Source organism: Neoarius graeffei, chromosome 5 (genome assembly GCF_027579695.1).
Source record: "Neoarius graeffei isolate fNeoGra1 chromosome 5, fNeoGra1.pri, whole genome shotgun sequence".
NCBI classification, from domain to species: Eukaryota; Metazoa; Chordata; class Actinopteri; order Siluriformes; family Ariidae; genus Neoarius; species Neoarius graeffei.
The window spans coordinates 96084118-96108757 of NC_083573.1; positions in this window are offsets into that span (position 1 = coordinate 96084118).

Here is a 24640-nt window from a genome sequence, read left to right on the forward strand (position 1 = left end):
ACGGGGAAAGCCCACCACGTCATGCATGATGTAGTATCTTGAATTGGGTCATGGTGTAGCAGGAAAAAATAGCAGAGAATTTAGGGCTACATGGACCTAAATTCATTCATTGTTCATTAAAAAGACGAATAAAATTGGAAGTCTGTGATTCGAGTTCAGTAGCTTTCGGTCCACTAAACAAATATAATTGGGTCTCATCTCATTATCTCTAGCTGCTTTATCCTGTTCTACAGGGTTGCAGGCAAGCTGGAGCCTATCCCAGCTGACTACAGGTGAAAGGCGGGGTACACCCTGGACAAGTCGCCAGGTCATCACAGGGCTGACACACAGACAACCATTCACACCTACGGTCAATTTAGAGTCACCAGCACTGGCGGCTCATTAATAGGGGCGATTTGGGCGACGCACTCCCAAACAGGGAGGGAGATTTTTTTTTTTTTATCTACTCCTACTACCAACAGTAATGTCATTGTCCAATCAGGCTAAGGTCACGCCTGGTGTAGCCACGCCCTTTTGGGGCGATTTCTGTCAGGTTCAGATTTGCCCCAAAATCTCCCATTGACACTAATGGTACGTACGGTTTTTTTTGGAAAATCATGCTCCCAATGCATTTTCTATTAGGTTTTATGTGCTTGCATAAGCAGCATGCTTACGTCATACGCCTGTTGCACCATGCAAGTGTTGCCAGATTGGTTTTAAGTGCATTTTGGCGGGTTTTGAACATAATTTTGGGCTGGAAAACACAACTTGCGCGGGAAATGTGTGAACATTCTATGAAGATGGCGGCAAGTGTTGAGTGCAACAATACGGTAGCGTCTCTGAAAGAAGTTCCCTTTAGTCGTCGTACCAATGAGGAGAAAACGGCAATCAAACAGCTAGGACCTCCTAGACCGAATTTAAACATCAAGCAAGTGTCTACGAAGGGGGAGAAGACCTACTCAAGAGGTTTTAACAAGAACTGGTACCACCGGAAAACTTGGCTAGCTGGCTGTGATGTAGTCAATGCTCTTTTTTTGCTACCCTTGCGTTCTCTTCCACCCTGGAAGTAGCACAGCAGACGGTACAGTGATATCTGATATTTGAATTTACTAGGCAAAAGTTGTTTTTGTGTGTGTGTGTGTTTTACCAATGGCAGTTTAACATTGCCATGTTTTTGTTTTACCAATGGCAGTTTAACATCGCCATGCTTGGAATATTTCAGTAGCCTCAAGTTCTCTCTGACTTGGTGTAAATTAAGCATATTTTCAGTTTTTATATATTGTACAGTATATGTGTTCATTGGAGCCAGCAGCACCTTACCTTTTTTCCAACTTGTTAAGCCAAGTTGCACTGACTACAAAACCTTGTGTAACCTTGTGTGTGTATAGCTAAATAACTAAAGCCTTTTGTGTTCATTGACATGCTTGTAATACTTTAAATTTCCTTTTAAGGCATGGCTTTCTGGAGGAATTCTTGGGGAAAAAAACTGCAGAATTTATTTAGAATTATTTGTTGTTAAAATGGTGCAATTCCATATAAAAAAAACCACATAATTAAGCTGCACATGTTTGTTTGATGGTTATGCTTTTCTTCATCTTTTTCAAAACTTAAATAAACACTTGTTTTGGATTTATATCCTGCCACTTTAATTGCATTCTTTAGAAGTGAAGAAATTAGAATATGTTTATAATTAAGAATTTGTGTCTACTTATTATAGAATACTGGAATAATATGAGAAAATAAATGAGTAATGTAATATTAATTGATTGTGATGCCAAATGTTTTGCTTTGAAGGCTTCACAATGAATCTTCTTAGTTTTAGCCTGGCAAGCCAGACTAAATGCGAATATTTGCCACTTGTAGGCAAAAATATTTTTGGCCACTAGGCTGGTGGGTCAAGTTTACTAGGCTACCTTAGTTTGCCACCTTTAACTTGTTTAGTGTTGCCACCTAGTGGAGAGAAGAGATATTGTCTATATTGATATCTGAATTTACCAGGCAAAAACAAGTTCGGCCAATTGATTTGCTACCTAGGTCAATTTACTTCAGTCCTGTGGACATTTACGGTCCGTGTAGATATAACGGGGGAAAACTGCCCCCCCTGAAAAAAAATTCAGGAGCCGCCACTGGTCACCAGTTAACCTAACCTGCATGTCTTTGGACTATGGGGGAAACCAGAGCACCCAGAGGAAACCCACGCGGACACAGGGAGAACATGCAAACTCCACACAGAAAGGCCCTCGCTGGCCACGGGGCTCAAACCCGGACCTTCTTGCTGTGAGGCGACAGCGCTAACCACGACACCACCATGCCACCCAAATAATTGGGTGCCGGGGAAAATTATTTTTATGACCTACACTTGAAAAATCTGAAAGGCAGTCTGGCTTTAAGTGTAAATTTATGTTGTTTGTATCATTGGAAATAGAAATGTACCTGTACAGCATTTGTCTAACAGAAAACAAAATATATAAAATGTCTAGGAAGTATAGTGAGTAGATTATCGTACAGATGGCTACAGGTTTATGCAAAAGTTTGCACCACCTATAGCTCTTGAATGAAAAAACAGAAAGAAATGGACATCTATTTTACAATTAGTCTACAAATTTAAAGCTGGCTGTTGTTTTAAACCTCAGAAGTGATGGAGATAATTTATATCAAAGTCAAGAAGTTGGAAAAGTTTTACCTGGTTTAATTTTCACCCCTACTATTTTAATATCTTGATAATGGGGGAACATTTGTTGAAATGAACAAACATTTGCAGACATGTTGATATTATAAAAGAAAACATTCATACTAATCAGAACTACTGGCCCAAATATAACGTATATCTTCTAGATCTAATTATTTTTGCTTCGTAGCTATGGCTTCAAGTAGCTAGGTTTAATACAAGCCTAGTAGTGTGATGGTATCTGAGCTATTTTCGAAATAATGTAAGCTAATTTTTCACCAATTAGCAATACAGAGTGACAAAATGCTACAGCACCTTTTTTCTTTTCACAAGCAGTTCGATATTACACTCACCGGCCACTTTGACTGTGTCACGGTTGTTGGTGTCAGACTGGTGGGTGGGGCTGGTTTGTTTGAATATTTCAGAACTTGCTGATCTTCTGGGATATTCCTGCATAGCAGTCTCTAGAGGTTACACAGACTGGTGTGTCAAACAAAAAACACCCAGTTTCAGAAAGCCTTGTTGATTAAAGAGGAGAGAATAGAATGGCCAGTTCGAGGTGACAGGAAGGCTGGAGTAACTCAAGTCAAACAAGACCGTCAATGATGGCATAGCTCACTCTGGCCCCGTCTAGTCCAGAAGGAACGATCTAAAGTGGGCCACCTTATGGGTGCAATAAATGTTGCAAGCTATATATAGAAGTGATATCCACCCTAGGAATACCGACCTATTTGGCAGAAAGAATCCAAATGGTGAGGAACTGACCGAGAAGAAGCAATTTTTGTTCAACTGTTTATTAAGTCTTAATTAGTCCATAAGTTCGTTAATAATTGTAATGAAGCAAATCTGGGTAGAAGTTATATGCACCCTAGGTACCCCTACCATCATGCCAGAAAGAATCAAAATCAGTGAAGAATTGAGGGAGAAGAAGCAATTTGTGTGGAAACTGCTCATTAGGGATTGATTGCTCCATATCTTCATTATTAATTGCAATTATGCAAATTTGGGTAGAAGCTATATGCACCCCAAGGAGACCCACCTTCCTGCCAAAAAGAATAAAAATCAGTGAAGAATTGAAAGAGAAGAAGCGGTTTTCTCGAAACGTGGATGACGCCAGATGGACGACGGACAACACATGATGGCATAAACTCATCGCCTGTTGGCTGGATGAGCTAATAACCACTCTTTGAGCAGAAGAGCACATCTGGTTCCACTCCTGTCAGCCAAGAGCAAGAGTCTGAGGTGATAGTGAGCATGGGATCACCAAAATTGGACAGTTGAAGATTGTAAAAACACCAGATAGCATTATTCCAGTCTTAAACCAAGTGTAATAATGTGTGCTAGAACATGTGTAAATGCACCTCAGCTGTCATGATTTTGTACCAAATCATGATTACAGTGGGGCGGCATGGTGGTGTAGTGGTTAGCGCTGTCGCCTCACAGCAAGAAGGTCCGGGTTTGAGCCCTGTGGCCGGCGAGGGCCTTTCTGTGCGGAGTTTGCATGTTCTCAGCGTGGGTTTCCTCCGGGTGCTCCGGTTTCCCCCACAGTCCAAAGACATGCAGGTTAGGTTAACTGGTGACTCTAAATTGACCGTAGGTGTGAATGTGAGTGTGAATGGTTGTCTGTGTCTATGTGTCAGCCCTGTGATGACCTGGCGACTTGTCCAGGGTGTACCCCGCCTTTCGCCCGTAGCCAGCTGGGATAGGCTCCAGCTTGCCTGCGACCCTGTAGAACAGGATAAAGTGGCTAGAGATAATGAGATGAGATGATTACAGTCAACTGTTGTCATCATCTGTTTCACATGACACCATTGTTTTATTGTTTTACCTCATTACTCGCCCTAAATTGCTCTCGTCTTAACTTTTTTGGAATGTGTTGCAGGGCTGAAACACAGGAATGGATGGATATTAACAAATGAAATGAAGTTGACCAACAAAACATGAAATATCTTGAGTTCATTTGGTCTGCAATGAAACACAGGACAAAGTACATTTAAAAATCACTGCTTTCTTTTTGATTTGCGTTTTCCATGCTGATTTAAGGTTGTACTTGAAATACCCCCCAGGACTGATGGGAGTGAATGACCCATGTCATAGTGTGATACTCTCAGTGTGATAGGAGTGTGATCGTACTATCAGTGTGAACAGATGTTAGATAGATAGATAGATAGATAGATAGATAGATAGATAGATAGATAGATAGATAGATAGATAGATAGATAGATAGATAGATGATATTTTTATTGAGAGCTAGCACTTGATATCCGATAGATAATATACACGTGGCTCTCAGTTAACAAAAAAGAAATAAATGACAATTATCTCATCTCATTATCTCTAGCCGCTTTATCCTGTTCTACAGGGTCGCAGGCAAGCTGGAGCCTATCCCAGCTGACTACGGGCGAAAGGCGGGGTACACCCTGGACAAGTCGCCAGGTCATCACAGGGCTGACACATAGACACAGACAACCATTCACACTCACATTCACACCTACGGTCAATTTAGAGTCACCAGTTAACCTAACCTGCATGTCTTTGGACTGTGGGGGAAACCGGAGCACCTGGAGGAAACCCACGCGGACACGGGGAGAACATGCAAACTCCGCACAGAAAGGCCCTCGCCGGCCACGGGGCTCGAACCCGGACCTTCTTGCTGTGAGGCGACAGCGCTAACCACTACACCACCGTGCCGCCCAATGACAGTTGTAATAGGAAGAAAAAAAATCTGTCATAAAATTGTACAAAAATTATTTACAAATTATTTACATTAATGCCCAGTTTTCACAGAATCCAGTCCTGACGGCGCTTGTGAATGCAGTGAGAGATTTGCATTGTTTTGCTTCCAGAGGAAGTGAGTTCCACAGTTTTGCAGCACTGAACGTGAACGTTTTATCACCGAAAGAGTGATAAAAACGCCTTCAGGATAACATTCGTGTTCGCATGTCAAGTGTTCATTCCATGGACCTCCACTAAGTTGACAGACATTTTCCTGAGATATTCCGGAGCAAGACCATTAAGAGCCTTGAACACTAAGGCGCATTTCAAGTATGGAATGGCACGGTATCAAGTTCCTTAAAAACCGCTTTTGGATAGATGATGCCATGCCATGCCCATGATGATTCTCACATCATGCTTCGACAACAGTGTTTTTTTTTTTTTTTTTTAATATTGGGTTTGATTCTCAAAACTTGAACCATCAGGATTGGAAATACCGATCTTTTAATAGCTTGTAGTGTGACAAGTTAGAATTGTTGTTATATTAGTTTTATTTTATTCCTTATATTTACACTGAGTTGCCTGGAGTATTCGTTACAAAATCTCTATAAACTGGCAACTCAGTCTATTGTATCGTCTTCTTATTACTCAATTACTACAGATTTCATTTAAATATATGTGTGAAGAAATAAATCCTATATGCAGGAAAAACAAAACAAAATATTTTATCGCTGGTCATTTCAGTAACAGCATAAAGGGGTTCTCTCGTCTGAAAATCCAACAATTCAGCAGTTCATATTTTCAATTTTTGAGGGTTCTATAAGACTCTCTCTCTCTCTCTTTCTCATCTGTGTGTCTCTCTCTCTCTCTCTCATCTGTGTGTGTGTGTGTGTGTGTGTGTGTGTGTGTGTGTGTGTAAAAGCTGCTATTTGCACATTTTTTGAGGGCTGGATCCTCTAACTGAAATTCTTGTATCACATTTTTGTTTGTTTTTTTGTGTTTTTTTGTATTTATTTATTTGCCAGAAATGATCTGGTAGTGCTGCTGTATATATGTTAATGTTTGAAATAAAGGTGTTTTGAAATTCAAAAATTCTCTCTCATCTGTGAGTGTTTCTCTCTCTCTCATCTGTGTGTTTCTCTCTCTCTCTCTCTCTCTCATGTGTGTGTGTTTCTCTCATCTGTGTGTTTCTCTCTCTCTCTCTCTCATGTGTGTGTTTCTCTCTCTCATCTGTGTGTGTTTTTCTCTCTCTCTCTCTCTGATCTGTGTGTTTCTCTCTCTCTGTCTCTCATCTGTGTGTTTCTCTTTCTCTCTCTCTCTCTCTCTCTCTCTTCCCCAGTGATGGATTGTTCGTATTTTCTCCTAATCACTCATTTGTCTCCAGCGCAGTGTGTCTCTGGTCGTGCCGATAAACAGATCAGAGCTCACACTCTGGGATTCTCACGGCTTGGTCATATTCTCTCATTCAATATCTAGAAAGGCAGTCTCTCTCTCTCTCTCTCTCTCTCTATATATATATATATATATATATATATATGGCCAGCGAGGGCCTTTCTGTGTGGAGTTTGCATGTTCTCCCCGTGTCCGCGTGGGTTTCCTCCGGGTGCTCCGGTTTCCCCCACAGTCCAAAGACATGCAGGTTAGGTTAACTGGTGACTCTAAATTGACCGTAGGTGTGAATGTGAGTGTGAATGGTTGTCTGTGTCTATGTGTCAGCCCTGTGATGACCTGGCGACTTGTCCAGGGTGTACCCCGCCTTTCACCCGTAGTCAGCTGGGATAGGCTCCAGCTTGCCTGCGACCCTGTAGAAGGATAAAGCGGCTAGAGATAATGAGATGATATATATATATATATATATATATATATATATATATATCTGTCTGTCTCTTTCTGTGTATCTGTCTGCCTGTCTCTCTACATCTGTCTGTCTGTCTCTTTTTTATGTCTGTCTGTCTCTCTCACTCTCAGTCAGTCTGTGTCTCCCTCTCAGTCTGGCTGGCTCTCTCAATCTGCCTCTCTCCTGGTCTGACTGTCTGTCTGTGTGTCTGTCTGTCTGTTTCTATCTATCTATCTATCTATCTATCTATCTATCTATCTATCTATCTATCTATCTATCTATCTATCTATCTGTCTGTCTGTTTGTTGGTCAGTCTGTCTGTATGTCTGTCTGTCTGTCTGCCTGTCTCTCTCTTTCTGTCTATCACTGTCTGTCTCTCGCTCCCATTTTCTCTCTCGCTCTCCTGCTCTCTCTTTCTGTCTATTTGTCTGTCTCTCTCTCCCTGTCTCTCTCACTCTGTCCATCTCTCTCTCAGTCTTTCTGTCTACCACTCTGTCTGTCTCTCTGTCTCGCTCTCTCTCTTTGTTGCTGTCTCCCTGTCTCTCTCTGTCTCTGTCTACTTTTCTGTCTCTCTCAGTCTGTCCATCTGTCTCTCTCTTTGTCTGTCTGTTTCTTTTTATATGCATCTCTTTCTTTCTCCTTTTATCTCTGTCAGTCTCTATCTATCTATCTATCTATCTATCTATCTATCTATCTATCTATCTATCTATCTATCTATCTATCTATCTATCTATCTATCTATCTGTGAAGTGATCCTGTAGTCCAGCGTAAGAGTACACTAATATTTATTTGGTATAATATACTGTGTGTATAGCTGCAGTGGTCTGTGTCCCAGAGAACCCACTCTCCCGACACGGTCACTGCTTCTCTAACACGACTTTTACATCACTGTCGGGTGCGTTTTCCTCCCTCCCTGTGTCTCAGCGTGGAGTGGGAGCATTTTCTTCTAATCACTCGTTTATCTGCAGGCCTATGACTCAGGATTGTCAGAATTTATGACACATGCTGCCAATTCATATTTTCTGTTTTCAAGGCTTTGGAGGATGCTCTTCCTCTCTCAGTGTGTCTTTAATGGAGTGTTTGGATTATAAGTAGAGAAGAAAACACTCGTGGGCATGCTGCTATTGGAACAGAATCCATGCTGGAGTACTGAGTTACTGTCATCACCTTGAAGTTAATTTGTTTCCTATAAATGTGCATCTCAAAAGGTTTAATTCCTCTTACACCACCGGAAATTGTAAGTGATTTACAGTTTCCTATTAATTAATGAACAAGACGTGATACTTTTTTATCCATTTATAGCTACATTTAAAGGACATGGGACATGGATTTTTTTCTGGGTATAATTATGTATAAAGGACATAAGAAATGCCATCTAAATCACTGCAGGGCGTCAAAAATGTGAAAATCATCACATTATTCAACTTTTTTATACATCAGCGTAAAACAATGATTCGTTAATTAGCTAAGCGGTCACGTGACCCGTGACGTCACAAAAACTTTCCAAGGAGCCAGCGCTTGGGAATCTAATGTAAACAGGTTACCGAAATGGACACCATCGACAGTGATATTCCCGATGTTTCACAGAGATGTGAAGTTAGACCCTATCAATTCGAACCGATAGCTGGAAATTCACATGAACATGGATCTTGTCTTTACTCTGACGGGTCAGATGATTCTGAGAGCGAGAGTTCATTCAATCCCCATGAAACTGAAAGCGGTCGGCTGGATAACACTTCCTGGTAAGTTAAAAACAATTCTGCTCAAAGGCTAATGATCTGTTGAAAGAAGTATTATTTTTGTATCATACATTGAAAGTTCATCATAGATCAAGCTAAAGTCCGTTGCAAGCTAGTTTTTTTTTTTGCTGATATTTTTCGAGATTGATTGAGATACAATGCTTCCAGAGTCCGAGATGAAAACATTCAAAATGGCGAAACGCCATCACACAGCCAACAACACTACGCCGTTTGTATCAGAATCAGAATCAGAATTAAACAATAGTAGAAATAAAATATAAAATAATAAAATGAAATAAAAGTAAAAAAAAAACCTCTTCTGCAACTTCACTACAACTCTTCGATTCGGTACGTAAACAAAGAAGGACAGATATAAGAGTAAATGAGTCAGAATTATGATAATCAATAATTGATACACCCAAAATTATAATACTAATCCTTACCTCGGCTTTCAGTCGCTTAGCGAATGCACCTCGTGGTGGCCGTAGCACTTCGGGTTTCACTCCGCCGTCTTGTTCCTGAATTGGGACGTTGGGAACGGCTCCATCTTTAAGTAGCCTCTTAAATTTGGCTTGGCAATTAATATCGCTCAGTACCTGAGTATTAATGTTGAAAGAATCCTCAGTGAAATGGTCCGAACACAGTTTGTGGGAAACAGTAGGTGCAAAGTTTTTTCTACGGCAGTAGTGAGCCCACACTTTCCTCAGCTTCGGGTCCTTGGGGAATGCAAAAAAACTTACTCCAGGGCATTTCCCATTGGAATTATAAGCAGCACAATACACCATGATGTTCAATGTACGTTAAAGACTATAAAAACAATTTTCTTGTCATTCACTTCTCCATTCATCTACCCGCTTGTGCTGTGCCCGAAAGTTTTTGTGACGTATGATCACGTGACGGCGGCTCTTCCGGTTGTAAAATATGCATATCGGAGCTCGAGCAGAAATGCCATATAATCATCACGAATATAATGATTTTGCTGAATTTAATAGATGATTTTGTATTTGTTGATGCAATTAATTCATATTTTTAAACTGATATAGCGTGCATTTAGGTTTCATGTCCCATGTCCTTTAATGATGTGGAACATCTGCGAGACAAGTTAGTTTCTGCTTTCATGTTGGAAAACGTACAGCTTAAAGCGCTGACGCTGGAGACTCCTTCCAGAGATGTTAAATAAACATGCTTCATCTCAGATTATGTTTATTAGAACGAGCGCATTAATATAAACCTGTGATTTGATTTGCTGCTGCTTGAGTCTCAGAGCTGCTGTTATAGAAATTTAATCAACACCTTCAGAAAAAAAAAATCATAATTCAGATCGGTCAGAGAGAATCCACATGTGAGCCAAGGTTATTGTAGGCTACTAATAACATCTGTTCTACAGTTAAGAGCTATTCTTTATATCCTTTTTTATTATTCTTTATTATTATATTATACTTATATATTATTATATTATTATATAATAATAATATTATTTATTATTATTATTTATTATTATTATTGATATCTTTTTTTTATTATTTAAAGACACATTGGGCTTTTTCTAAGTCTTTTTCTTTTCTAAGTCTCAGTAGGAAAATAGATCTGAGCTGATATGTTCGGCTAGCGTTGATACAGCAGGAATAACGTTTCTCATCTTCTGCTGCTTCTCCATCTGGAAACAGATCTGATTTGAGACATCGGTGCTGCTGCACAGAGTTAATCCAATAATACACTCATCCATATTTACTCATGGTTCTACAGGACCATCTCACTAACTTCTGTTCACAAAGATTGTTAGCTCTTCGAGCCATAAGGCCGATGAACTGTTGCCATGGCGTGGCGTCCGTCGTCCAACTGTCGTCCATAATTCAGTTAAATCGTATCTACTCCGTCAGTTCTCCGTTGGTTTCCATTCTGATTGTTTTGTTTGTAAGAACTCATCATTCCACACAAAACTTGGTCGTTGTTTTGTCACATTTTTTTTTGCGAGCAAGTTACTAATTAAGCTGAATTAACAAATTTTCCAGGCCTCTCACTAGAATTGTACACTGTAAAAAATGTCCGTAGAATTAACAGGGAATTTATGTAAAATCATGACATAAAAAAACTGTAAATACAAAAACAATGAAGCAGTGTGTAATTTACATCAATATACTGTAAAACTCCTCACCAAATACCACTGTTAATTTAACAGTAAGAATATGTTGAATTGATCATATTTTTTTGTAGAATTTACAAATTGTTGTAGTTTAAACACAGACAAACTGTAATACTAAAACAGAATGTGATAGTTAAAATTACATAATTGCCCTGTTAAAAAAAATACAAAAACGGCCACTGTCGTGGCTCAGTCGACTAAGGCGCCATACCATGAATCTGGGGACCCGGGTTCGATTCTGACCCAAGGTCATTTCCCAGTCTCTCTCTAGCTCATTTCCTGTCTCTACACTGTCCTATTCAATAAAGGTGAAAAAAGCCCCCCCAAAAAAATATCTGTCTAGTAGATCATTGAAACCAGCATACAAAAATCCCGTTGTTCTTACGGAAAAAAACTGGCAGCTGGAGTCACCAGAAAAAATCCGTAAAATATACAGCAAAACGGTAATTGCTTTTACGGTACAGCTTGTACATTTTACAGTTAAATCCAGCATATAAAACACTGGACTTCTGTTATATTTGCTACTTTAAACTGTAAAATGTACATGCTGTGCTGTAAAAGCAATTACCGTTTTGCTGTATATTTTATGGATTTTTTCTGGTGACTCCAGCTGCCAGTTTTTTTCCGTAAAAACAACGGGATTTTTTTTACAGTGTATCTCCTCTCTGATTTCTCATCTGATTCCAGTTCTGATCGATGTTTTGGGTCGATTTTCCCTCGGGGAACAAAATTTAGTCCTTTGTTGATTTTCCTGTTGTTAACAGTTAGTCGTGGAGGTTGGTCCTCTCTCACATTGTCACATTTCAGTTCTGTTTGATGGTTTGGTCGTCATGGTTGTTCTGATGGCAGGCCAGATGAGCTGCAATACCCTTGATGTTCTGGTTAGCATTCTGTGCTAATCGCTAATTCGTGTCTGGCATGGTGTGGACTGAGCAGTGCTGATATATGTCCCCAGTGTGCTTAATAATAGAAATGTGTTCCCTGATCCAGGCGATACTGTATATGTGCAGTAACACTAACACTAATACTTGGTTGCTCCGCCTTTAGCTTTGATTACAGCATGCAGTCGCCGTGGCATTGTTTCGATAAACTTATGCAACGTCACAACATTTATTTCAGTCCAGAGTTACATTCGTTTTTCACCGAGATCTTGTGTTGATGATGGGAGACTCGAACCACTGCATGAAGTCTTCTCCAGCACATCCCAAAGATTCTCAATGGGGTTAAGGTCATGACTCTGTGGTGTTTAATTCAGGGAAGAAAAAGATCCATTGATGTGATAACCTGGTCATTCAGTACATTCAGGTCATCAGCTGACTTCATTTTATTGCCCCATAACATTGCTGAGTCTCAACCTGACCAACTGAAGCAACCCCAGATCACCACACTGCCTCCAGAGGTTTGTACAGTGGACACTATGCACAATGGATGCATCACTTCATGAGCTTCCCTTCTTACCCTGACACGCCCATCACTCAGGAATAGGGTCAATCAGGACTCATCAGATCACATGACCTTTTTTCATTGCTCCAGGGTCCAGTCTTGATACTCCCTAGCACACTGAAGCCTTTTCTCCTGATTAGTCTCACTAACAAGTGGTTTTCTTGTGGACACACAGCTGTTTAGTCCCAATCCTGTGAGTTTTTGTCACACTGTGAGTGTAGAAATGATCTTAATTTCACTATTAAACACAGCCATGAGTTCTACTTTTTAAAAAAAAAAAAAACGATTTAACTTCACAAAGCATTTCAGTGATCTCTGATCACAGTCAGTCAGGATATTTTTCCAACCACTTATTTTCCACAAAGTTGATGGACACCAGTATCCTTCAGGTTTTAATAATCTCATCTCATTATCTCTAGCCACTTTATCCTGTTCTACAGGGTCGCAGGCAAGCTGGAGCCTATCCCAGCTGACTACGGGCGAAAGGCAGGGTACACCCTGGACAAGTCGCCAGGTCATCACAGGGCTGACACATAGACACAGACAACCATTCACACTCACATTCACACCTACGGTCAATTTAGAGTCACCAGTTAACCTAACCTGCATGTCTTTGGACTGTGGAGGAAACCGGAGCACCCGGAGGAAACCCACGCGGACACAGGGAGAACATGCAAACTCAGCACAGAAAGGCCCTCACCGGCCACGGGGCTCGAACCCGGACCTTCTTGCTGTGAGGCAACAGCACTAACCACTACACCACCGTGCCGCCCGGTTTTAATAATATGTTGTACATATTAATATAATAATATGTTCTTAGCCCAACTCCAGTTATTTTAGTAATCTCCTTAATAGTTTTCTTTGCTTGATGCAGGCCAATAACTTGACCTTCTGAAGCATAGTAACATCTTTTCCACGAGCACAGGATACGTCTTCCGACATGTTTGTTTAAAGGAGAACCGAAGTCATTTTTAAACTTGCTTTATTTCTTAATTAACGTGTTATTCAATTACATTTTCGGTTTTAGTAACCTTAGGCTGCTGGGCCATAGAAGGTTCACGCTGCACGCTGCATGCTGCACACTACACGCTACACGCGTGCAAAGAAAAGTGGACAAACGTAGCATGACTTGCTCTGGGCCATAGAACGGCGTTCACATTGCACGCTGCACGCTGAACACTTCACGCGTGAAGCATGAAATGAACATGCACACTTTTTTCTAGGCGTGAAGACGGAAATTCCAGTCAATGCATGCGGTCACCGCCGCGCCAGCCAATCAGAATGGGTCTAGGGAGATAACTCTATGCTTTCAGGGGAAAACTTCAGAAAAAATATAATTGAATGGTATAATTGAAAAATAGTTCTTCATCGGGATTGTCAAGCAGATTATAGAATGTTCGGTGAAATTCACCACGGGTTTCTCGCAGAAGGAAGTGTTCTCGGCTCCAAATTCTGTTCCTTTTTCTCTTCCTCTGTCTCAGTAAAAGCAGAATGAGGCAATCGTCGTCATCCGAAGAGTCCATATTGTTGGTTACTCGGTCAAAGTAGAACAGACGCAACACGTGAACATCCAAGCATGAAGTTTAATGGCCCAGGGTCCGGTTCTTCACGTGAACGTGTAGCGTGCAGCGTGCAACATGCAGCGTGCAGCGTGAACCTTCTATGGCCCAGCAGCCTTATATCGTGACTCGTATTGACAACTAATTGCAATTAAATATTATACTTATCGGCCTATTTGGTTTTTAGCCATGTTGAATTTAGTTCGTTTGGTCCACGGCAGGCGTCGCTTATCCGCGCGATCTTCACGAGACTTGTGCGAGACTTTGAAACGTGAAGTGTCAGCCAGGTGTCAGTGCCGCCATTTTGAAAACTGTTTTCCAAACGAAATATCGCACAAAAACGAGTTTAAATGACGATTACTGCCTACTTTTTTCAAACTTTCCTGATTGCTATCAGAACAAACAAAATTTCCGGCTTGATTACATCAGCATTCGAAAGAGGGCGCGCGCGTCTTTTGACGACGTTGGCAGATGTTGGTCACTTTGATTTCCGCTGTACGTTTTACTTCCGTCCTACAATGTCTCGCACAGGTCTCAACGAATCTCATTTACGGACATTAACATATGGACTGATATATTACAGAGCATATTTCAAATACTCCTAACTTGCTCTAGCAGTGACAAAATAGCTATCAAAAATGCATTCCAATATTTAATTAAATGAGATAAATAGAATTTTGATAATAATTCAGTTGTCTTTTAAGAAATGAGAAGCTACTCACTGCATCTGTTTGGGTTAAAAGAATTGTTGCAGCTGAAACACAATCACTGCAGTAATTATCCAATCAAAGGCCTTCTGGATTTGCTTAATTATATCCAAATGGTGACTTTTTTTTTTTGGTCGGGCAGTCTATCTATCTATCTATCTATCTATCTATCTGTCTGTCTGTCTGTCTGTCTGTCTGTCTGTCTGAAGTCTTAAGTCAAACTTGACTCAGGTGTTGATTTGAGCATTGATTAAAGCAGAGTTTACGGCAGCTCTCACTTACTGGAATAAACTTTAATAAAATGTTCATGTAGGTTTCTCTCAGCTGCCATAAAAGGTTTATGAACACTATCCTGAGGTAATGTCTTACTGAACAATAAGGTTTAAAAATGAGGAACTGAATAATAAGCCTGGATATTAATGTGTCTCCTGATCATTCATTATAAGATGACATCATGTATAAAGATGGAGCTATTCATCAGGCTGAAACTCTTCGTACATCATACTTTATCTTACAGTTTCTTTTACAGTTTCAGCAGCTATTATATGGCAATACATAATGCTTCATGAGGGTGCTCTCAGTTCATATTTGCTCTCTCTCTCTCTCTCTCTCTCTCTCCATCCCAATCACTGAGTCTGGATTGTCAGCATGTACTCCGATAACTCGCACTGAGACACTGGGACTCTCTCCAGTTTTGGCTGTTGGTCCATTGTTAGCGTGCTGTGTACAGTTTTCATTATAGACCCATTTCAGCTTGGGTTCTGTCATTTCAGAGGCAAATTCCAATCGTGTTCTACTTAAGGAAGTGTCACAGTCTCTAGTCCCCAATCTCCGTGATTGGATCATGCTGTTATTAAAAGCCTTGTCTGTAATTGAATGAAAGTAACACCAACTGAATAGCTCAGCTACAGAACTGCACTCCTTTCCTCCTGTTTTCTCCAATCATTTTTATTGAGAAGCAGAAAATACTAATAATTAATTAATTTTCATTTTATGTTAATTACTTCCACCAACTTTGTTGGAGGAGGTTATGTTTTCACCTCCATTTGTTTGCCTGTTCCCAGCGTAACTCAAAAAGTACTGAACGGATTTTGATGAAATTTGGAGGAAAGGTGAGCCGTAGGCCAAGGAACAACTGGTTAGATTTTGATGCAAATCTGGATGTGTGGCTTGGCGGAGGTATGGATTCTACAGAGTGCCCTTTTATTTACCTTTTAATTCATTCATTTATGCTGTAGTACCATCCACAACAGATGACATCAAAGGAAACAGCATTTTAATCAGATGCATTGCTGAACTTGAGGACTGAATCTTTTATGGATAAATTCCTGGATTAAATCAAATTGTGCTGCAAATGTAGCCGATAAATGCCCAGTCAGCTTAAACCTTTAAACGAGAGATGGCACTAATCTGATACTCATTATCAGTCCCGGGCTGATACCAGCAAAAAAGAAAACAGTGGATTTGATATTGGAGAAAATATCTCAGAGAGATTGGGATTGATTTTGGAAAAGGAACTGCAAATGTTTACATATTAAGAAACTTTATTATCTCGATACTTTATACTTTATTCTAGAGGCTGTCCTGAGAAGTCAGGAACTAATGAGAGTACCTCATTTTGTATTTATTATTTCCAATATATGCTCTACATGTTCACCTTTATGCTCTACACATGTCCTTATGTTTTGTGGATTTTGCTCAGTATACTGTATTCTGATTGGCTCCTGACTTTTTGGACGCTGTGTACGAGTATTCACATTTATATATGTATTTATAGATATTTTAATACAATGTAGGTGATTTTTGTGTGGAGTTTAATGGTGAAGTGCTTCAGTGAAAACAAGAACAACGTTCAAGTTTAGTCTTTTTTTTTTTTTAAGAAAACCATATTGGATAGGGATTGGAATCAACTGATTCTCAAGGTTTCAGTATCGGAAACGAAAAAGTGGTATCATGCCATGGTATCACCATCTATGTGTTTTCTTTTGCAGAAGAGTACATTGAATTAACAAAAAATAAGCATTATTTTTAATAATTTGACAAATCAACATGGAGAATTAAATGCATTATTTAAAAAAATATCTACTGTACGCACATTACAAATTCATGATCTCTCTTTAGGATCTCATGGCTTCATTAAGTTGTGTAGTTAAGAGTAATTGTCAGTGCATTATATGAAAAAAAAATGTGCTGGCTCAAGTACTATTTGACAAGCTGCTGAATAATGAGGGTGGAAGCCATGTTGTTCAATTAAACACTAATTTGTAGTGATTGTTACCTCCACCAACTTTGTTGGAGGAGGTTATGGTTTGGCCTGCCTTTGTTTGTTTGTCTTTTCCCAATGTAACTCAAAAAGTATTGAACGGATTTTGATGAAATTTGGAGGAAAGGTGAGTCATGGACCAAGGAACCATTGATTAGATTTTGATGCAAATCCAGCTATAATTGTGGATCCAGGATTTTTTGTCTCTTTTCAATGTAACTCAAAAAGCAGTGAACGGATTTGGATGAAATTTGGTGGACAGCTTTAGTATTATCCTAGGCTCAAGTGATTTGATTTTGATAATATGTGGCTTGGTAGAGGTATACACTATACTCTACCAAGTGCCCGTCTAGTTCATGCTGTGATTATGTATCAGCGATATTCACCTATTAGACTCCAATTAGATTGATCTCAGTGCCACTTTCACATTCATATATCATGTTAGTGGGGTTGTTTTTTTGTTTGTTTGTTTTTTAACCCTTGTGTGGTGTTTGTATTTTTGTTACTCAGCCAGTGTTGGTGGGTCTGGTGGACCCGCTGCATTTTGGTGCTTTAAATTCAACACAATCAAACAATTTTACATTAAATACTTAACAGATGTTTACTTCACCCCAATTACAAGCAACATAAACAGCATATATGGGTAATATTTGCCCTTTACCTTTGTTAGATTACATTTATTTTAAAAAAGTGCTACTCATTTTTGTTTGTTTTTTAATAAAATGTAATTTTACAAAAAGAAAATCAATTACAGTCAAGATATGAGTGGGAAAAAAAGATGTTTATCTTCAAATTTACAAATGAAGCAAGGTTTTTCATAACAACTGATTTTTATTTCTTTAAATTTCATTAGAAATGTAACCCATCCAGTTCAGTTTACACAACACAAGCTGAACACATACAGCAACCATGTCAGTCTATACAACACATCATCCCCATGCTCGTCTTTGTTTTGGGACTGGCTGATGCTCCGTCTCGTCCTCGTCTTCAAAGTTACTGTCAGACTCTGAATTTTCAGAAATGTGATCCTCATGTTCTGAAACGTCTTCCTGTACATCATCATCAAAAGCTTCTCTCTTCCAGAATCATTTGCAAGTCCATCTGAGCAGAGAATCTTTTGGCCATCTTGATCAGTTGTGATAAGAAGTCACATTGGAAAAGCTATATTTATTGTGTCCTGCCCCCAATTTATGGGAACGTCTGTCTTGGTTCCCGCAAGACAGAGGGTAAAATGTATAGGGATATGATAGCAGACAGGTGTCGGTGCTTGAACGGCAGGGGCAGAAACACAAAACTCACACACACACTAACAGCAGGCCCAGACAGGAGGAGGACAGAGTGAAGGTACACACTTTTAGTGGACCCGAATGTCCTGTATGTAATATAAATGTGTAGGGGGCGTGTACAGTGTGCGGTCATCAAAAATGTGTTCTGATATATGTTCTTCACAGAAAATGAGCCAAAGCCAATGAGTCTGGGTTTGAAAAAATAATTAATCGTATCATTGTTCCTTTGATAAAAAATGAAAATGGGTCCCACAGACCCGAACACCATACAAGGGTTAAGTTGTAACAAGAGACAAGATAGCAAGAGACATCATATTGCATCTGACCACAAAGAAAAAGATGTTTCCTTCTTCAGTCTGCATTTTGTATCCCTGATTTTTGTTGGTATTTAAAGACTCTTCTATTCAAAAAAAAAAATTCTGACAACCGAGATTTCTAAATTTTGACAACTTAGTTGAATGAAGAGCCAATAGGTATGAACCCATCTCTGAATATGAGCAACATTCCCTGCATAACTCTTCCCTGTGAATATGGCCCTTGTTGCTAATCTCAACCTCCTAAGGATCATCACCTTGGCGTAGTATGGAGGCTTTGAATTTGATGCCTTAATGACCCAGAGAGCTATGCCGTAGATTCAATCATATTGGACAGGTCGAAGGGTACAGACCAGGTTAAGATGATCCCTAACCCTTCAGGTGGGGGGTTGGGCATGGGGCTAAGAACCCCATCCTGTAAAAAAAAATCTCTGTTGTGGAAACAGCAAACAAAGGATTTACTGATACTATTGGGTGTGACGGGCTTTTAGAGTCATCACAAGTGACTTGTATGGTTGACAGTGGCGAAAACTGTGAGGAAGCCACTGGCAGGAGGACGGAAGTTCTGAACACCAAAAAGAGTGGGAGAACTTCATTGCTGCCCTAAATGCCAGGTGGCATAGCGGGCATTAAGTAAGTAATAATAATATAGTGACTCGTATGTAATATAGTGATGTAGCTTAATAATAAGCTAATCTCAGCATTTGTGTTAATGCTTTGTGAATTTGTTTGTAAGTTCATGTGCTATCCAATACTACTTGTGATATCTTTTAAGACAATATCATTATTGTAAAAAAATATATACATATATACACTTTAATACAACCTCAATTCCAAAAAAGTTGGGACGCTGTGTAAACTGTAAATAAAAACAGAATGTGAAAATTTGCAAATCATGGAAACCCGATATTTCCTTGAAAATAGTACAAAGACAACATATCAAATGTTGAAACTGAGGATTTTTTTTTTTTTTTTAATATATGCTCATTTTGAATTTAATGTCAGCAACACATTTCAGAAAAGTTGGGACGGGGCGTGCTTACCAGTGTGTTGCATGACCTCTACTTTTAACAAAACTCTGTCAACGTTTGGGAACTGAGGAGACCAATTGCTGTAGTTTTGAAAGAGAAATGTTGTTCCATTCTTGCCTGATATGCAATTTCAGTCGCTCAACAGTTCGGGGTCTCCTTTGTCATATTTTGTGCTTCATAATGCACCAAATGTTTTAAATGGGAGACAGGTCTGGACTGCAGGCAGGCCAGTTTAGCACCTGGACTCATTTACTATGGAGCCATACAGTTTTAATATGTGCAGAAAGCGGTTTTGTCTTGCTGAAAGAAGGAAGGCCTTCCATGAAAAAGATTTTGTGTGGATGGCAGCATATTGCTCTGAAACGTGTATATATCATTCAGCATTAATGATGCCTTTCCAGATGTACAAGCTACTCATGTCATGTGCACTAATGTAGCCTCATACCATCACAGACACTGGCTTTTGAACTGTGCACTGGTAACAAGCCAGATGGTCCCTCTCCTCTTTAGCCTGGAGAACGTGGTGTCCATGATTTCAAAAAAAAAATTTCTACTTTTGATTCATCAGACCTTGGGGCAGTTTTCCACTTCACCTCCGTCCATCGTGAAAGAGCTCGGACCCAGAGAAGGTGACGGTGTTTCTGGATATTGTTTATATCTGGTTGTAACTTGCATTTGTGGATGCAGTAATGAACTGTTTACACAGACAATGGTTTTCTAAAGTGTTCCAGAGTCCATACAGTGATTTCCACTACAGACACGTGTCTGCTTTTAATGCAGTGTCTCCTGAGGGCCTGAAGACCACAGGCAGCCAATGTCAGTTTTCAACCTTGTCTCTTGCATACAGAGATTTCTCCAGAATCTCTGAATCTTTTAATGATATTATATACCATAGATGATGTGATCCCAAAATTCTTTGCAATTTTACATTGAGGAACATTATTCTAACAGTGGTGCTTGAAAGTTTGGGAACCCTTTAGAATTTTCTATATTTCTGCATAAATATGACCTAAAACATCATCAGATTTTCACACAAGTCCTAAAAGTAGATAAAGAGAACCCAGTTAAACAAATGAGACAAAAATATTCTACTTGTTAATTTATTTATCGAGGAAAATGATCCAATATTACATATCTGTGAGTGGCAAAAAATATGTGAACCTTTGCTTTCAGTATCTGGTGTGATCCCCTTGTGCAGCAATAACTGCAACTAAACATTTCCGGTAACTGTTGATCAGTCCTGCACACTGGCTTGGAGGAATTTTAGCCCATTCCTCCGTACAGAACAGCTTCAACTCTGGGATGTTGATGGGTTTCCTCACATGAACTGCTTGCTTCAGATCCTTCCAAATTATTTCAACTGGATTAAGGTCAGGACTTGGACTTGGCCATTCCAAAACATTCACTTTATTCTTCTTTAACCATTCTTTGGTAGAACGACTTGTGTGCTTAGGGTTGTTGTCTTGCTGCATGACCCACCTTCTCTTGAGATTCAGTTCATGGACAGATGTCCTGATATTTTCCTTTAGAATTTGCTGGTATAATTCAGAATTCATTGTTACATCAATGATGGCAAGCCGTCCTGGCCCGGATGCAGCAAAACAGGCCCAAACCATGATACTACCGCCATGTTTCACAGATGGCATAAGGTTCTTATGCTGGAATGCAGTGTTTTCCTTTCTCCAAACATAACGCTTCTCATTTAAACCAAAAAGTTCTATTTTGGTCTCATCTGTCCACAAAACATTTTTCCAATAGCCTTCTGGCTTGTCCACATGATCTTTAGCAAACTGCAGACCAGCAGCAATGTTCTTTTTGGAGAGCAGTGGCTTTCTCCTTGCAACCCTGCCATGCACACCATTGTTGTTCAGTGTTCTCCTGATGGTGGACTCATGAACATTAACATTAGCCAATGTGAGAGAGGCCTTCAGTTGCTTAGAAGTTACCCTGGGGTCCTTTGTGACCTCGCCGACTATTACACGCTTTGCTCTTGGAATGATCTTTGTTGGTCGACCACTCATGGGGAGGGTAACAATGGGCTTGAATTTCTTCCATTTGTACACAATCTGTCTGACTGTGGATTGGTGGAGTCCAAACTCTTTAGAGATGGTTTTGTAACCTTTTCCAGCCTGATGAGCATCAACAACACTTTTTCTGAGGTCCTCAGAAATCTCCTTTGTTCGTGCCATGATACACTTCTACAAACATGTGTTGTGAAGATCAGACTTTGATAGATCCCTGTTCTTTAAATAAAACAGGGTGCCCACTCACACCTGATTGTCATCCCATTGATTGAAAACACCTGACTCTAATTTCACCTTCAAATTAACTGCTAATCCTCGAGGTTCACATACTTTTGCCACTCACAGATATGTAATATTGGATCATTTTCCTCAATAAATAAATGACCAAGTATAATATTTTTGTCTTATTTGTTTTACTGAGTTCTCTTTATTTACTTTTAGGACTTGTGTGAAAATCTGATGATGTTTTAGGTCATATTTATGCAGAAATATAGAAAATTCTAAAGGTTTCACAAACTTTCAAACACCACTATAAATTGTTGCACTGTTTGCCCACACATTCTTTCACAGAGCGTTGAACCCCTCCCCATCTTTACTTCTGAGAGACCCCGCATCTCTGGGATGCTCTTTTTACACCTAATCATGTTACTGACCCATGGCCAATTAACCAAATTAGTTTTCTCCCTAACATCAGACAACTTTTTGTTGCCCCGTCCCAACTTGTCTGAAACATGTTGCTGACATCAAATTCAAAATGAGCATATATTTTTCAGAAAACAAAATTTCTCAGTTCCAAAATTTGATATGTTGTCTTTGTCCTATTTTCAATGAAATATAGGGTTTCCATGATTTGTAAATCTTCATATTCTGTTTTTATTTATGTTTTACTCGGTGTCCCAAGTTTTTGGAGTTGGGGTTGTACATGATGTTCCTAATCTGCTGGAGATCCTTTCATAGTGTCTCTGCATTTGGTTTTGCTGATGTTTTTGAACTCATACAACATGTTTATCCACTCTCAAGCTTAGAAGGACAGTTGGCTTCAGACAGAGCTGATAGCAGCAAAACTAGCCAGCTAATGTTACCTAATTAGCTAAAAGCCAGATAAATTGATGAAGGGTTGATAACGAGAAAACAGATAAGATCTAGAAATAAATAAATAAATAAATAAATAAATAAATACACAGTAGAAGAGACCTGATGGCTGAATTTTTCTCTCTACTCAGAATGTTAGCCAGATAGCTAATGTTAGTTAGCTTGTTCGGTAATATCCTGTGCTGTAGAAAGCCAAAACATCACACAAACACACTGAGTGGTCAAAGCAGATCAGCACTTTTCCTCTCAGCAACAGCTTACATTTTATTTATCTAGCAAACATTAACCAACTAGCTTGCTGTATTGATTCTGTTGGTGATCAGGTCAAAACACCAAGGCCAAGGGTCACTAGCTAACTAGCTAACGTTAGTAAAAAGCAGGCACTTGTGAGTGAAAAAAGAGAGGTTTTGCTCTTGGAACTGGGACTGTTATGGTGAAACCGTAATGTTTTTATCCTTGCTACTGAGAAGATGATGATCATCATGTTAGCTAGCTCGCAGAGAATTACATCCTCAGAGTCTCAAACATTTATCCCAACAAAAATCTCAGTACACTGATGCTTTAGCCATCCTACTTATTCTGTAGCATGTGGTTTGAGATGCAGACTTATCCATACATTTCATATTACGTCACATTCTATAATGGTGGCCATTTTGAGGATTGAATCAAAATGCCGAATCATCAAGTGTTAATGTGTCTGTGCTTCATTAAGAAGATTTTTCAATCTGCCTTGTAGCTATGTTAGCTATCTAGCTACTTTATGGGAAGTTTATCTATGGTTGTAAATATTGCTAACATTAGCAAAAGCTAGCTAGTTAGCTGATACGGACGTACCAGCTCTGTAATGATAAAGCTTTTTATTCTCTTGATGAATACTTTCCCTACTCGTTTGGTTTCTGTGTTTTGAAGCTTTCCAGAACAGAAAAAGATGCTGTGCATTAGATAAATACAAAAACGTTTCAGAATATCCTTCCATATGTAGCTTGCAGGGGCGGCACGGTGGTGTAGTGGTTAGCACTGTCACCTCACAGCAAGAAGGTCTGGGTTCGAGGGCCTTTCTGTGTGGAGTTTGCATGTTCTCCCCGTGTCCGCATGGGTTTCCTCCGGGTGCTCCGGTTTCCCCCACAGTCCAAAGACATGCAGGTTAGGTTAACTGGTGACTCTAAATTGAGCGTAGGTGTGAATGTGAGTGTGAATGGTTGTCTGTATCTATGTGTCAGCCCTGTGATGACCTGGCGACTTGTCCAGGGTGTACCCCGCCTTTCACCCATAGTCAGCTGGGATGGGCTCCAGCTTGCCTGCGACCCTGTAGAACAGGATAAAGCGGCTAGAGATAATGAGATGAGATGAGCTGTAGCTTGCAATAGCATTTTTCTACCACAGAGGGCACAATTCCATAATATTACATCACATGCTTAAGTTAAAGGAAGATGCTTTATGTGTAATATGTATTTTAGATGAATGTGTAAGTAAGGGCTTTAATATATAATAAACATTATATGTGTTAGTATAAAATAAGTCAAATCAAGTCAACTTTATTGTCAAATATGCTATACATGCTCGACATACAGCACAGATGAAATTTCAGTCCTCTCTGACCCACGGTGCAAATAGGCAATGCAATAAATAAAAATAGAATAACTGAAATAAACAATATAAACAGTATAAACACTCTAGATAAGAAAAAGACATAGACTAAACACTCACAGGTGTGTGTATATATAGATACAGTGTGTGTGTGTGTGTATATATACACACACACACACACATACAGTGCCTTGAAAAAGTATTCATACCCCTTGAACTTTTTCACATTTTTCCACCTTACAACCACGAACTT